Source organism: Anser anser, assembly GCF_964211835.1.
Source record: "Anser anser genome assembly, chromosome: 6".
Taxonomy (NCBI): domain Eukaryota; kingdom Metazoa; phylum Chordata; class Aves; order Anseriformes; family Anatidae; genus Anser; species Anser anser.
In genome coordinates, this window is record NC_139726.1 from 34,820,197 (window position 1) to 34,833,974 (window position 13,778).

At 37.0% G+C, this 13,778-nt stretch overlaps 1 long non-coding RNA gene across 10 annotated transcripts in view; it reads left to right on the forward strand.

The window, feature by feature from the left end:
- The window catches only part of LOC310902062, an 85,828-nt gene that overhangs the window by 34,428 nt on the left and 37,622 nt on the right, over positions 1–13,778 (forward strand). For 9 of the 10 annotated variants that reach the window (XR_014586443.1, XR_014586444.1, XR_014586445.1 and 6 more), the window contains exons 2-3: positions 1,806–2,025; positions 13,464–13,610. This is a non-coding gene — a long non-coding RNA (uncharacterized lncRNA). Of the gene's footprint in view, positions 1–613; positions 677–1,805; positions 2,026–13,463; positions 13,611–13,778 lie in introns of all 10 variants that reach the window. The other variant, XR_014586447.1, reaches the window with a different exon arrangement.

The following is a 13,778-nucleotide window of genomic DNA, read 5'->3' on the forward strand; positions in this document are numbered from 1 at the left end:
AAGGTTGTTATTGTAAATATAAAACAGTACTAAAACTATTGTGATGCATCTATCTACATTCATGGGAAAAAACATTTTCATTTTTCCTTTTCTGCATCACACACAAGCATTATTACATTATTTTGTCTATATTTTAATTTTGACTCATAGAAATCTACTTAAGGTTTGCTTTCCTTCTAACCTATTGCTTGAATAAAAGCTGTTAGGATATGGCTATGTATTAGGGAATTTGGACAATGTGTTTTTGATCAGTTAGACTCACCTGAAAAATTAGAAGATATCACCCTGTTTAAACAGACATTAAAATAAAATGATTTTTTCTTCACTTCCATGTGTTCTGCATTATATATAATTCATTTTTTCCTTTGGAAAGTTTATTTTTGTACTCCATGTTAGTAGTAAGAAGTTAATTTAACAGTGTGAATAGAAAGCTATGAGAATAAAAGGGACCCTGGACTCAGATTAGTTCCTAACTCAGTTGTAGAGTAATCATTCTGGCATTGATGTCTGCAAACAAATCTCCTTGGGCTTCCACCTATATTCTTCCTCTTCTCCCATTTTCTCTTTCTCTTCTCTTTCTCTTGTCCTGCTGCCCAAGTGTGTTTGTTTATAGGTACGTTCATTTGTTCTGAAGTTTTTCCAGAAGCAGAGTCCCAAGGAACTAACCTTATTTCATGTAAGTCACACATTAAAGACATTTAAAACATTAATCTGAATAAAATATATAAATATATGCATGCCCTGAAAGCAATTGTGCACGTTTCCTTCTTTAGAACTCTCTGGATTTGTTGTTTAATTAATATTATTGTGTAGGGAGATAGAGTCTAGGGAGACAGAAAGAAATGGCAGTGAGAATTTCTCAGAAGCAGTGAGGAATGAGTTGTCATATGTGACGTTTCATTTCTGGGTAGCTGAAGGTAGTAAAGGACAGGCTGCTGGCTCAGACGTTAATCTTCTCAGCTGTATCTATAAATGAAATGTCATGCCTAACAAGTCTTCCTTCACTGGTATTTCATTTTAGCTTTTCCTGATTAAAATTAATGTTTTTGCACGTATGTATAAATTGAGGATAAAAGGATCTACATGTTGCGGATGGCCAGAGGTTACTTCCACATGCAGAGTACCCAATTTCAAAGTGTAGCTAGAGAAAGGAAAAAAAATAAAATAATAAAAAAACAACCCATAGTCAGAGCACCTGTTCTTAACAAACATGACAACCTGCCAACATTTCATCTTGAGATGTGCTTAAGACTATGACACAGATAACCAGAAATTACTGTGCACTGGGATAGCAAATTAAAATGCAGAAGTCAGTGAGGCCACAGGATATTGGATTTAAGACCATGACGGGGTTGTCAGTGTTGATGACATTTTGTGGTTGGGAAAATATATTGCTGTACTCAATGTGTACACTGATAGCATCCAATATTTGGATGCTAAAGCTGGTGAAATGTCTAAGTCAAATCCATATGAAAAATTGCCATTGTAAGCAACCGAGTATCTGGAGTTAGTTAATCACAGGCATCAGAAGCAAGTCAGAATGTATATACTATGAAAGAAATGCAAGAAATAATCTGGAATAATTTCTTATTTCAGATCTGAGTAAATATCTGAAATGGTACTTAACTGTATAGTTTACTACAGGTAAAAACTGTCACTGAGACAGCAACTGAGGAAGGTAGACCTCTTTTGACTTTTCATGGGAAATGTATATTTGAAAATCTCTCAAGTGCATTAATAAGCGACATTGAATTTCTACTGATGTCTGTCATGTGTGACATGTTCCCTGTTGGTTTTTTGTACAGGAACAAAGTTGGCCACCGTAAATATTTCCAGAGTTCAAAGTGAACACAAGGAAGCAACTTTCAATGAAATATGTTCTTTTCATGAAGCAAAATTACGTGAATAACAGTCGTTTTCCCAGAAGAAAAATTGACTGAGAGCCATTAAATGCAAAAACACCACCTGAAGCTCAAGGAGCTCCTTAGCTTCAGACTGATGCAAGCTGAATGATTTTCCTGGCAGGTATGATTGTATGCTTACCCTGTTCTTGTACTCCTCCTCCCTGGCACCCTCCCTTGGCTACTGTCAAAGACGGAATAGCAGCCAAAGGACCTTTAGGGTCTGACCCCCAAAGTCTATTATCTGGGTACATTTTTAATTTGAATTTGGAAACTGAATATTCATGAAAGTGAGATGGTTAGGAGAACCGGCTTTCTGACTGAGCTGGCTTTACCTTGCCATGTACCTCAGTGAGGGCTGCTGCTGGGGTTAAAAAACACCCACGAGTTAAAGTTAGGGATTTTCTGAGCACTGAGGATTTGTTTCAGGTCTACTCAGAGGAGGTAAGTTGATGTTATTTCTCAGAGCACAAGTTAAATACTTAAGTTCTCGATTCATCATTTTTGGTTTGGCATTTAAGTTAGTTTGAAATTCACGTGTTACACACACACACGCCCCACTTGCTAATCAAGCAGAACATTGTATATTTTCTTATTTTGAACAAATATGGTTTTGCTTATGTTTATTACTAAACTAGATGCTTTACAAAATATGTCAGTAAACTGGGACGAAGGTAAAACATTTATGATCCTGACAGGATATTTTTTTGGGGAGTGTTTTACAGATAACAGTGTGAGACATACCTGACATGTTAAAGCATTTTGTCCTTTCCCTCATCTACCTTAATCTTTTGCCTTAAAAAGGCCAATATTTCTGACAAAACAATCTCCTATCATTTCTAGCCACACATCCAACCCATAATGTTATCTGACAGTAAATACATAACCTCATCAAATCACTTATCTTCCCATGTTTCAGCAACAATTTTGAGGGAATCTGAATAAATTGCATCTCAAATGGTACAGCTGCTCTCCAACAGCAGAACTAATGAATTGTCATGACTGGGAGAGAGGGAGAGGTGCCTTGCATCACTAATATGAGACAGCTGACAGGATGATGCCCGATCAGGTTTAGTCAGCATCCCTAATTACAAGCTGAGAAATTAGAGCCACTTTTAAGTTAATGGCTGGTAAACACCTTGTGACAATTTATAGCAAGAAAGGACTTGCCCTACAGTTTAAGAAGGGGATGGGAATAATGCATTGTGCTGCTTTGCTGACCCTCCGGTGGTGACTGCCCAACTCAAATTACTCTAACCACCTGTCTGTAGGTACTTCTGAGGCTTTTAAAACCTCTTCATATTTATAGCTTGTGAATACCCATGGTCTTTTGGTTCCAAAGGCCTTCTGAACACAAAAATGAAGGATATTCCATTTTACATCACTTTTGTACAGATGTATTAACACTTTAAAGGCAAGTCCACTTGGTCATGAGCGAGAATCCCATTATTCTTCTCTATAAACTCTGCTCCTCAGCTAAGTAGACAGGGTTGTAATAAAAAAAATGGCAGTGGTGTAATGGTTATAGCAACAATAAAAATCGTTTGCTCTCTGCTTTTATCTGAAGATACTAAATCTAGCGTGCCAGTTGTACCTGTAGAATGAATTTGAGTGAATTGTGAATACCAGTCCAGTCTACAGAGTTAAATCAATCCTAGTGCTCTGTAAAAGCAGGAGTACCTTGTCAAGTTTGAAAATGTTAATGGACTAGCTGGCAGGCATTACTTGAATTAGAATTTGAAACTTAAATTTCACTGTGCTCATTTTTTTCTTTCTTTCTTCCCCTCCCCCTCAAAAGTAGTCTGCATAAATTGCCTGGTAAGCCAGACCAAGCATTTTGTAATGCAGATCCCTGATACACAAACTAAGGTGAACGTGGAAAGTGAGAAAGGTAGGGAAAGACACTAAAAATGGAGTGAATTCTAGTGGGGCTTAAATTTGAAATACTGTGCACTCTCCTGCACTGCTTTAATACTGCTTAATATTTATGAACTCTGGAATTTTCCTTTCAGGCTTGTTGCAGCATTCATCCTCTCCGATATGTAAGAGGCACAGCGAAATATAAAATTATTGCATGTCTTAATACTCTGATACTGGCTGGACAGTGAAATGCTCATTCTGGCTTTGATAGCCACGTTTGGGGAAGAAAAAAAAGTTAAAAGATCCAAGAAGAAAAAAAGAAAAAAAAAGACCTGCATTGATAATTTCAGAGCTAGAGAAAAGTCTTTGTACTGATAGACCCAACCAACTCAATTTATTTAATTTATCAATACGACAACTTAGAAGGAATTTGATTGCTATTATGTGAATAGTTTGTCATTGACAAAAAGGGGATATATAAAAATATAGGATATATTATTATATATAATATAATATATATAATATATATAATATATTATATACAGTATATATTATAATATATTATATATAAATTATATATTATATATAATTTATAAATAATATATATAATAATATATATATTATTATATAAAAATAAAGGATATATATAAAAATATATTACAGTATTTGTCCTTGCTAATATGGCATTAACATTTCACCAAAATTAACAGCCTTTCTGGATTCCCTCCTAAGAGGAACTTTGAGTTCTTGGAATAGTACACTGTTGAAAAAATGATTATTTGGACATGTATTGGTGCAGGGACTAAAACTGACATTGCTATGGTCAAATAACTGTATTAGATTCAACAGTTCTTCCATTGAAGAGCCGAAGGTTTTGCTGAAGTGTTCCACCCAAGTAGCTTTATGTAAGCTGGTTCTTTCATATAGCTTATCTCCTGATTATACAAACAAAATAAAAAATAAATATATAAACATTAAGAACTGAAGGATTATTGACATAGTGCTATCACTTAGTGTTTCATCTAAAAATATTTACACCTGGTGTTTTGCAAGGGCTTTGTTTGAATTGTCTTATTCCATATTTTCTTTGTAAGGGACTAATATGCCTTTCAGGAAAACATGCTTAGAGTTAGCTTAAGAATTGGTTTAATAGGTAATATAAAAAAGCATTTGTCAAGTGGAATATCACTACTTGAATATGTTTCTAATTAAATCCTAAAATGGTCATCACCTTTCAGCTGTCCCAAAAGTCATAAAAAATCTCCACGATTTTTAAAAGGGAGCCTAATCATGTGAAAGAATACTATATTTTTGTTGGCATGTCCAAAACCAATAGTCATTATTGCTTATTATTTTTAAGTGGCTTAAATTTCTATTCAGAAATACAAAGTGCTTTTCATGACCATCTCTTCGCAGACCTCACAACACATTGAAATCCAAGCACAGGCTTGCTAGATAGCTTGCTTTCATGTTTTCTCAATGGTACTTAGTGGTATCTATGCTGACTGAATGCAGCATGTTCAAGAGTGCATGGTAAAAATGAGACCTTTATCAAAGAGCTTCAGAGATATTTTCTAAGTTACCTACACTGGGTTTTTATACAGAGAGGAAAGATCATCATATGCTCAACAGCCCTAGCTGGAAGAGACCATGTACAAAATTCACTGCTAAAGTTAGTGTCACAAGAAGGAAGAAGGTAGTAATTGCATAAAATAACAACAAAAAAAAAAGTCAACTTTGTTCAAAATCCAGATAGCCAGTTTTGTGTGGAAACATGTTTCTTGTGATTAGCTTTTTTAAAAATCTTGAATTCTAGGCTTTTGCCTAGAATTAGGGTTAGGGTTCTTCTCTCTTTCTTTCCTTCATTTAAAATACACTTGTCCAAATATCTGAACTGGTGTTCACCAAGGAAGATGTGAGCTTGTGGCAGTGCTCCTCAAGGAAAGAAACCTTTGACCTATACATTAAGCATCGGGAGCCAAAACATGCTGTAGAAGTAGCAAGCTATGAAGGCAGCTTGATTTTTTTCAGGCATCCAGAACTGAGTGGGGAATCTGGGTGTAGGATGAGGGGATGCTCCCTTTTCAGTGGGTGCTTTTGCCAGGCTCACGTGCAGGGATGCAGGCTACAAAGGTCTTTGGAATTAACAACTGCTTGCAGCACATGGAAAATCTCTAGCTGTGTGGTGAAGGGTGACTTAAAAGTGCATGAAAAATAAACAAAAACACTTTAGCAGTTTTAAAAAACAAAATAATTCAGGGTGATGCTGCATATTCAGAAAATAAAGAAAGCCACCTGGATGAAATAAAATCCTATAGCAATGCCTGTAAAATCCTTTGGCACTTGCAAATTTTCATGCATTTCATTTCAATTTGCACTTATGTAAAGGGACATTAAATGTTTCCATTCTTTCTTTTTCTTTTTTTTTTTTTTTAAATTCAATCTAGCCCTAAAATATGTCTCTAAGATCTTATGCCCTTTGATAAAATCCTGCTCTTTACCTGCCCTTCAAGCATGTGTCCTGCAGCCTTTGCCCATTGCTCACTTTAAAGCATTCTTGGTGCGGAGTCTATTTCTAATGACGTGTTGTTTATTTCATCCAAGAGCTGATGGGCTGCTGCTGTTCCAGGCCTCTCTCAAATGTTCAGCAGAATGATGAGACAAGCACCGGCCTATTTCCACAGTCCGTGTAATGTGTAACATTTCTGCAGATAGGGCACTACACAATCCTTTGAGGTACATATGCAATGATCACAAATGATTAGGAAGGAGTGCTGGAAAAAACAGATTAAAAAGTTCCAGCTGTTTCTGCTCCTGTCCCATTTTTAAACCTGGCTGAGCAAGGCAGAGCATAGCAAGGGGAGGGGAAAGATTTTTCAGGACTGCAAATGTTTCTATGGCAGTAGCATGCTATTTTTCAGCTCTGAAAGAGCTCTTCTGTAATGCAGAAATGAAGTGGTTTACCCAGCAGAAAATAAGTGTTCCTGCTTTATTGTTTTTGGCAGGAGTTGGTGGTTCATCATTTGGACACATCAGGTACTTTCTTTGTGACTATAGTATAATTTAAAATGACAATGCTTCAAATGTTGACAAAATGATGAAGTACTGATTGGTGGTGAAAATCTAGCAGGGCGAGGAAGATTCATCCAGGCACTATTGTTTTGACAGTGAGCTGGAAGAGTACTTTGCTTTTAGCTAACTTATTTGCTGTGCTCTATCTTTGTTGATTCACCGGGGGGGAGCTAGAAACTGTGGATTCTCTCTTGAAACATCTCTAATTTATGTTTGGTGTTGTACTGGTAACATTCCCTGTTACCACCAGTTTTGAATACTAATTTATGCGGCATTGTCTATCACTTTGGAAACTGAAACTGAAATCTAGTGTGTATTTGTGCTGGTTGGAGTATTTGTCTGTCCATGTAGTGGTGTGGGGGGGAGGTGTAGACAGGAGTTAAACTCAGATGGTTTGTCCCATCTGCCTTTTGGACTCTCGGAGAGCAGAGAATATAGCCTGCATTTCAGGGATGCATGTTCTGCCCATCTTTTCCAGTCCAAGAAATTCCTTTATGCATGGTAGCTGCAGTACAAGTGCTGACAAATATTGTTAACCCAGATAATAATTATGGAGTGGTTGTATATTTATATGTACCCACTAAGGGTTTGTTCTGACAAAGTGATTTATTTTTAGAATATTGTTTTGGGTTTCATGAGCTAGCACAGCAATGGTGAAATGCCAAAATGCTGTCTAGCAAAAATCAGATCATAGTTTTATGTATGCTGTATACCTGAGCATTATGGGCACATGAGCGAAATGTATGGACATATGGAGCACAGAAATGAATGGATAGGGAAGTGCATTGTGACAAAAAATACAGTATGAGCTGGTCAGCACTGGTAGCGTGTGACAGGAGAGGACTGCATGGCTGACAGCTTGCTGCTATCTCCGTTCCCGAGAGGGGAGCCAGGGGAACATCTCTACACAGCTCCAAAATCCCATAGAAATTTTCTCATGAGGAATTGAGTAGGACTTTGAAAATAGGAGTAAAGACAGATTGTGTGGTCAAAAAGTTTTTTTGTTTTTCTATAGAATAATAGCATAAGTTATAAATCTGTTAATTAAAGGCTAGCTAAAATGCCTTTGGTTCAGCAAGGATTAAAATCGGTTGAGATTCCTGAAGTGTGCAAGCACATACCAGACAAGTGTTATTCACTGATTCCACCTATCATCTCAGAAACTGGAGCTACTTTGAAATGTAATACAGGTGTTTAGGCTGAAATCAGTACAGAGGGATGATGAATCACTTTTTTCTTAAGTCACTTATATAGCTAGTGTCACGAGAGGCCATGAAAGCAGGATTGAGATGTGCTCCTGATGATCACTCACTGTGCTTCCTGTGTCCTGATCTCAGTGTAAAATTGCCATTTGCCTTTTTTTTTTTTTGATATAGCTTACGGCAAACCTGCACTTTTGGGACTTTTGTGCTACATGTCACTTGCACCTCGATTTTGTTCCAAGTCTGAACTTATCTCATTATTTTACTGAATAACTTACATTTCTAAACATAAATTAAAATGTCAAATTCCCAGATTTAAGGCTTTTATACATAGCACTTTGAAACACAACATTTTGGGGAAAAATAATAATAATTGAAAATTTCTGTACTGTGGGAAACTTAGATTTTCTCCACTGGCTTCCAGGCAAACATTTCAAAAACATTTGAGAAAGTCAGGCTGGTGTGCCTGGTTAGCAATGTGTTTTTGAGATGTGAAGTCCAATTTCTTGCTGCTACCTTTTAGCCTATGGTTTTGATCTTTTATGGAGGTGTGCCGAACAGAAGAGCTGGCCTGTAACTGGGGGAGGAGATTGCTGCAGACACTTACCTCTGTGGGTGTTGCGCCTGTTCTTGGCCTTATGGCAGTTAAAACAGGTTTTGTGTTCATCTGTAGCATCTTTCTAAGACAAAAACCTGTGTGCCACTTATCTTTCTGCTATTATTGATTCATTTCAGTGTTAGCTGACTTTTTTTTTCCTTTTCCTGCCAATCCTAGGGTAGACTATAACATAGCGAAGCTGTACATTATTGGTTACACACTATTCAGCAGAAGCAAGCAGATCTAAATAAACTGAACTTTGTGCTGCGTAATGGGTTTGGAGTGATAAAATCTTTTCCTTTAAGGAAAACCCTAAAATCTAGTGCTCCCCAATGCCACAGTAATTGCTATTCAGACCTTATGCTGGCTGAATTTCATGTCCTGTATTACTATTTTTTTTTATGAGTCAGACTGTTCAGGAACAGGTGCCTGTTTTGTCTAGGCAGTCATTCCCTAATCCATACAAATCAGGAAGCCAAAGTGGTACAAACAAACTTTATGTGAGCCTTGAGAGATGGCTTGTGCTAAATAACAGATTGGGACTTTAGAAGCCTGATCTCAGTGATCATCTTGTGCAAACACTTCTAGTATGATCTTACTTAATCCATTAATCAGTCTGTGAGGTCCACATCTTGCCAAGGTTAATAAATGCCTTTCTTCTGATTTCAATGAACTTTAGCTTCCTCATCCACTAAGCGTGGCCATTGTTATTGTTTTTTCTCATCTTTTTCTATAATGCAGACCATACATAATGGACATTTAGGCATCTGGAAAGCATCAAAAAGCGCGGCTCTGGTGGCACACAAGTAATGCTACTGATGATGGAAAAAAAACCAACCTTTTGAAGGTCAAGTTACTGCACATCTAGAAAGCATTTGTCATGCCCTGAGAATCGATCCAAAATCCAATCAATTTTTGGAGAATAAATCATGACATAAAATATGAATCATAGAATATTCCGAGTTGGAAGGGACCCATAAGGATCATCGAGTCCAACTCCTGGTACCACACAGGTATACCCAAAATTTTAGACCATGTGACTAAGTGCACAGTCCAAACACTTCTTAAACTCTGACAGGAGTTTAAGCATAATGGAATCAGAGAGGGAAACTGACTGGTATGCATTAGAACAACCCCTTACTGAAATTCCCAGTGGAACTGACTTTCTGGAAGCAGGCTTAAATATTGTATTAGCCATAGGACTAGCATGCTGGAAGGAGGCTTACTAGAATGTGTGCAATGGAAAACAAAGTTTGGGGTGTGATGCAAGAAGTATAAAAGTATAAAATCATCCTCCCAGAGGTGGCAGTGGTGGAGTCGTAGAAAGATATCAGGGATAGGAGAGAGAGAATATGAACATCAGTGGCTCCAGACAGAGATGAAAGCTGCTTCTCTCAATGCTGTAGAAAGCTGGATCACTCTTCAGCTGCGTAATTGTATATGGTAACAGTATGGACCACCTTTTAAAGGTCTTAATGTTAGTGTTTTATATTACATAGCCAAAAAGAAATATTAACTAACTCCATAAAGACAGTGAAATAGAAAGAAGGGGGTGACTAACTCTTGAGTGTTGCTACGAGCTTAGAGCTCTTTGTATTGCAAATTTGACCTAAGTTTAAAAAAAAAATTAAAAATGATTAAGACCATTTTTCTGTCATAAAACTATGCGTATTTGGTTGAGCCAATTGTTGAAAAAAATAACAAAAAAATCTCTTGAGAAACTATGTAAAAGTCTTTGTAGAAGTATTAGATTTATTCCAGGACTTCTCTGGGTCTAGAACGCTTGTTTTTATTGTTCATAGTTCAAGGTAAAGGGGCAAAGAAGCCATCAGTAATTTGTCATTTAGCTGTGTCTTTTCATGTAATGAACTCAATGTCCTATGTAAACTGAGAGAAAACAAAACCCAAATAAGAAAGCTTTGTCTGGTATTACCTAGGATTAACCAGTGAACAAAAAAAGGTATTTCTAAAATAATTAAAAAAATAATAAATAAAAAATAGTAGAGAGCTAGTACAGGTCTTCTCCCCTGAATAGAGAATAAGACACAGCCTTAAACCATGACAGGTCTGCTCTGTGCCTATTGAACCGTTTTTGGCTTTCACAGTTGGTGCTAACATGAGCTGGAACTGTAATAGCTATAGGGTGGAGGAGGAGGAGGAGGGAAAAATCTTCTACTATAGTGTTCAGTTTGAAATTATTTTCAGCCAGAAGATGCTGAATTTAGCACACAATACAATTCCTGCTAAGTAAAAGGGCTGGCTTGGAAAGGAAGGTGGCTGAGATTGACAGCAATATAGCATAAGAGAAATTTAAAGTGCAGCTTTATAAACCACATATTTTTCTTGCTCCTGCAGTTTATCTACGATGCTTCTATCTTAAAAATATATATATATATATTTTTTTTTTCTCGAGCTTTCTCTTGCTGTGTGTTCACTCACCTTTATTCAAACCATTTTTTCAATAGCTCTGTTTTTGTCTTTTGTCCATGGCAATGAAGGGTCAGTGTTTCTTTGCAAAATTAAAGGTGGGTGCAAATCCATAGCCAATGATAGAAATGGATATTTATTTGCCCGATAATGATGAATTGATAGTTCCTAGCAGTGGATCATTGATATGATAGTGTCAGCTATGGGCAAATGGTGTTGTCGAAGTTCAGGCATGCCAACACAGTCTCAAAATCTTCAAATCATGTACAGCTTTATCACAATTCCTCTCTCTCTCTCTCTCTCTTTTTTTTTTTTTTCCCCCTTTGGCTATTATGTATTGGGCATTCTTCTTTCATTCTCTTGCTTTTGCAGATGAGCTAAGATCTTTGATACTTCCATTTGCTTGATCTGTGAGTGGATCAAACAAACCAAAACCCATGGGGCTTTGAAACAAGAGCAGCAGCAAAAGATCAAGATTACAGTCATGTGGAAAGGACATAGGTTTGTCTGTCGATTGATTGGTCTGGTTTTGGTGTTGATATTTGCTGGTATAAAGGTAAAGGAAGAAGTAGCAATGATATTTTCAGCATTGTGCTGCAAAAATAGACAATGTGAATCTTCTTATGTGGTTTATGATTATGCAATATGGCATTTGAGCCCTCACTTCTTCGTTTATGCCCCCCTTCTGCTTATAGCCTCTGTTCTCACAGAAGTAATCTTTGGGACAGTTGTAAGCTGAACACAACCATGGGTTTAGCTGCTATTATGGTACGCCATGTTGATTGGGATTTTGTGTTACTTTTTAAAATATATATATTTATTTTGAGAGGGATTTGGATCTTCCTAGAGGAGATAACTTGACCTTTCACATACAGTGTCTTGATCTGGTGATGTTAAAGATCTTACACAGCAATAAGAAATAAGTCCTTTGCTTCTTAGACATGGCACTCATTCATCTCATTTTAAAATCAAATAACTAGCTGGTATGATTGGTTAGCGTACTGTAGTACAGCTGCATATCTCACTGGTTTCACGTATCAACTTCATTTCATATATATAATACAAAATTGTGAAGTCTCTGAAAGTTTCTACTCAGTTTCTAAATGGAAAATGTTATTTTTGTACTAAATACCATTATAGGATTTTGTAATACCTTTCTAGCTTTCATGAAGTGGCAATCAGTGCTGAGCAGGTTATTTTACCTTAAAAGGGAACTTACAGCCATAGTCTAAGAAGCTTCTTGATTGTCAGTCTAGATATAGGAAATGTTATTTGAATCAAACATAGTTCATATTTTTATCCATTTTTATGGTAATTTCCAGGGGCTCCACTTAAGTTTTAAGCTTCCTTTATAAAAGTACATGCAATAAAAGTGTTGCTATTGCCAGCTTGTATGCCTGAAAGCTCATCATTATTATTATTTTTTTTGGTCCTAACTTTATCAGTTTCTTTAATAAAAGATATTAACTCTCTTTGCAAACTTGTCTCACAAAGAGAAGAAAAATATCCCTCCCTCCAAAGAAAACACCAGTTATATTTAATGATTAAAACAAATCCTTGTAAGAGAAGGCCGAAGGCAACTGGAAGAAAAATCTGGGGAGTAGCAAGCTGTAAAAGCACCTAGTTTCACACAATTCTGAGAATGGATTTTGGTTTTCTTAGTAGAATTGAGTTTTAAGGAATACTTAGAAGTAGCGAACTTACTCAATATTAAACAGGGTTCAAATCTTTCTGTTGAATGCCAAATAAATGGTAAACTAAATGGTAAATGGTCCTCAGCTGAGCAGTCTTATCTTTCAAAGGCTGTGGTCACTGAGGCCAGAAGAGCTCAGTAAGCATCAGCAGGTTCTCAGTGGGCAAATGGAAAGCATAAACGAGAGTAAGAAAGTTTTCAAGATTGATCTTAAACATGCATGAGTGGAACCACTTCGTGCTAGAACAGGAAAAGAAGATGGAGCAGTGGGTGATGCTGGCCAAACAGCTTGTCTGTACTGCAGGGGCTTGGCATATTTCAGAGCTCAGAAACCAGCTGTTCTCCATGCTCTGTGCTCTCCCTCTAAAGAGAAGATGCCAGTCATGTAACACTTGCAGGATGGAAAGAAAGGGTTATATATGTGATCCAGCCAAGCTTTGCTTTAGATCTCTAGATGCAGATTAGTACACTAGGCAAAAGTAATACACTTAAAAGTGGCAGGCTTTAAGGCTTTCAACTGTGCATGTTTATTACGTAGCTTAGAAAGGTTTGGCCACCAACATAAGCTGTCACAATATGTGTATGCAATAGATTTTGTTAGAACATGACCTATATTTGCAAATAGTCTTAATCTTAAAAAAGAGTTGTTTTTTCAAAATGTTTGGTGGACATATAAAGCACATAGAGTGAGAATATCTTGTTTCTTGCAGCTCACCCATCATCTTCCCAGAAAAACATCTGCAACCTGCTGAGCCCAAGGCTGTAGGATCTGAAACCCTTTTCACAGTGTCTGATTGGTTGAGGGGCTGGAGAGGACGCCTGTGCAGCTCAGAGTTTCTCTGCCTTGTTGAGCAGAGGTAAGTGTTCAAAAAACTTGCACTCCCTTTCTGCTTTTCAGCTGTAAATTAAAGAATTTGAAATAGGCGGAGCTCCTGTCTTACCAAGCTTTTTTCCTGGCTCAGCCACCTTTCTCCTCTAAATACAGCTGCTCTAAGTGCTGCTTGGAACAAAGTGGTCTTCAATTA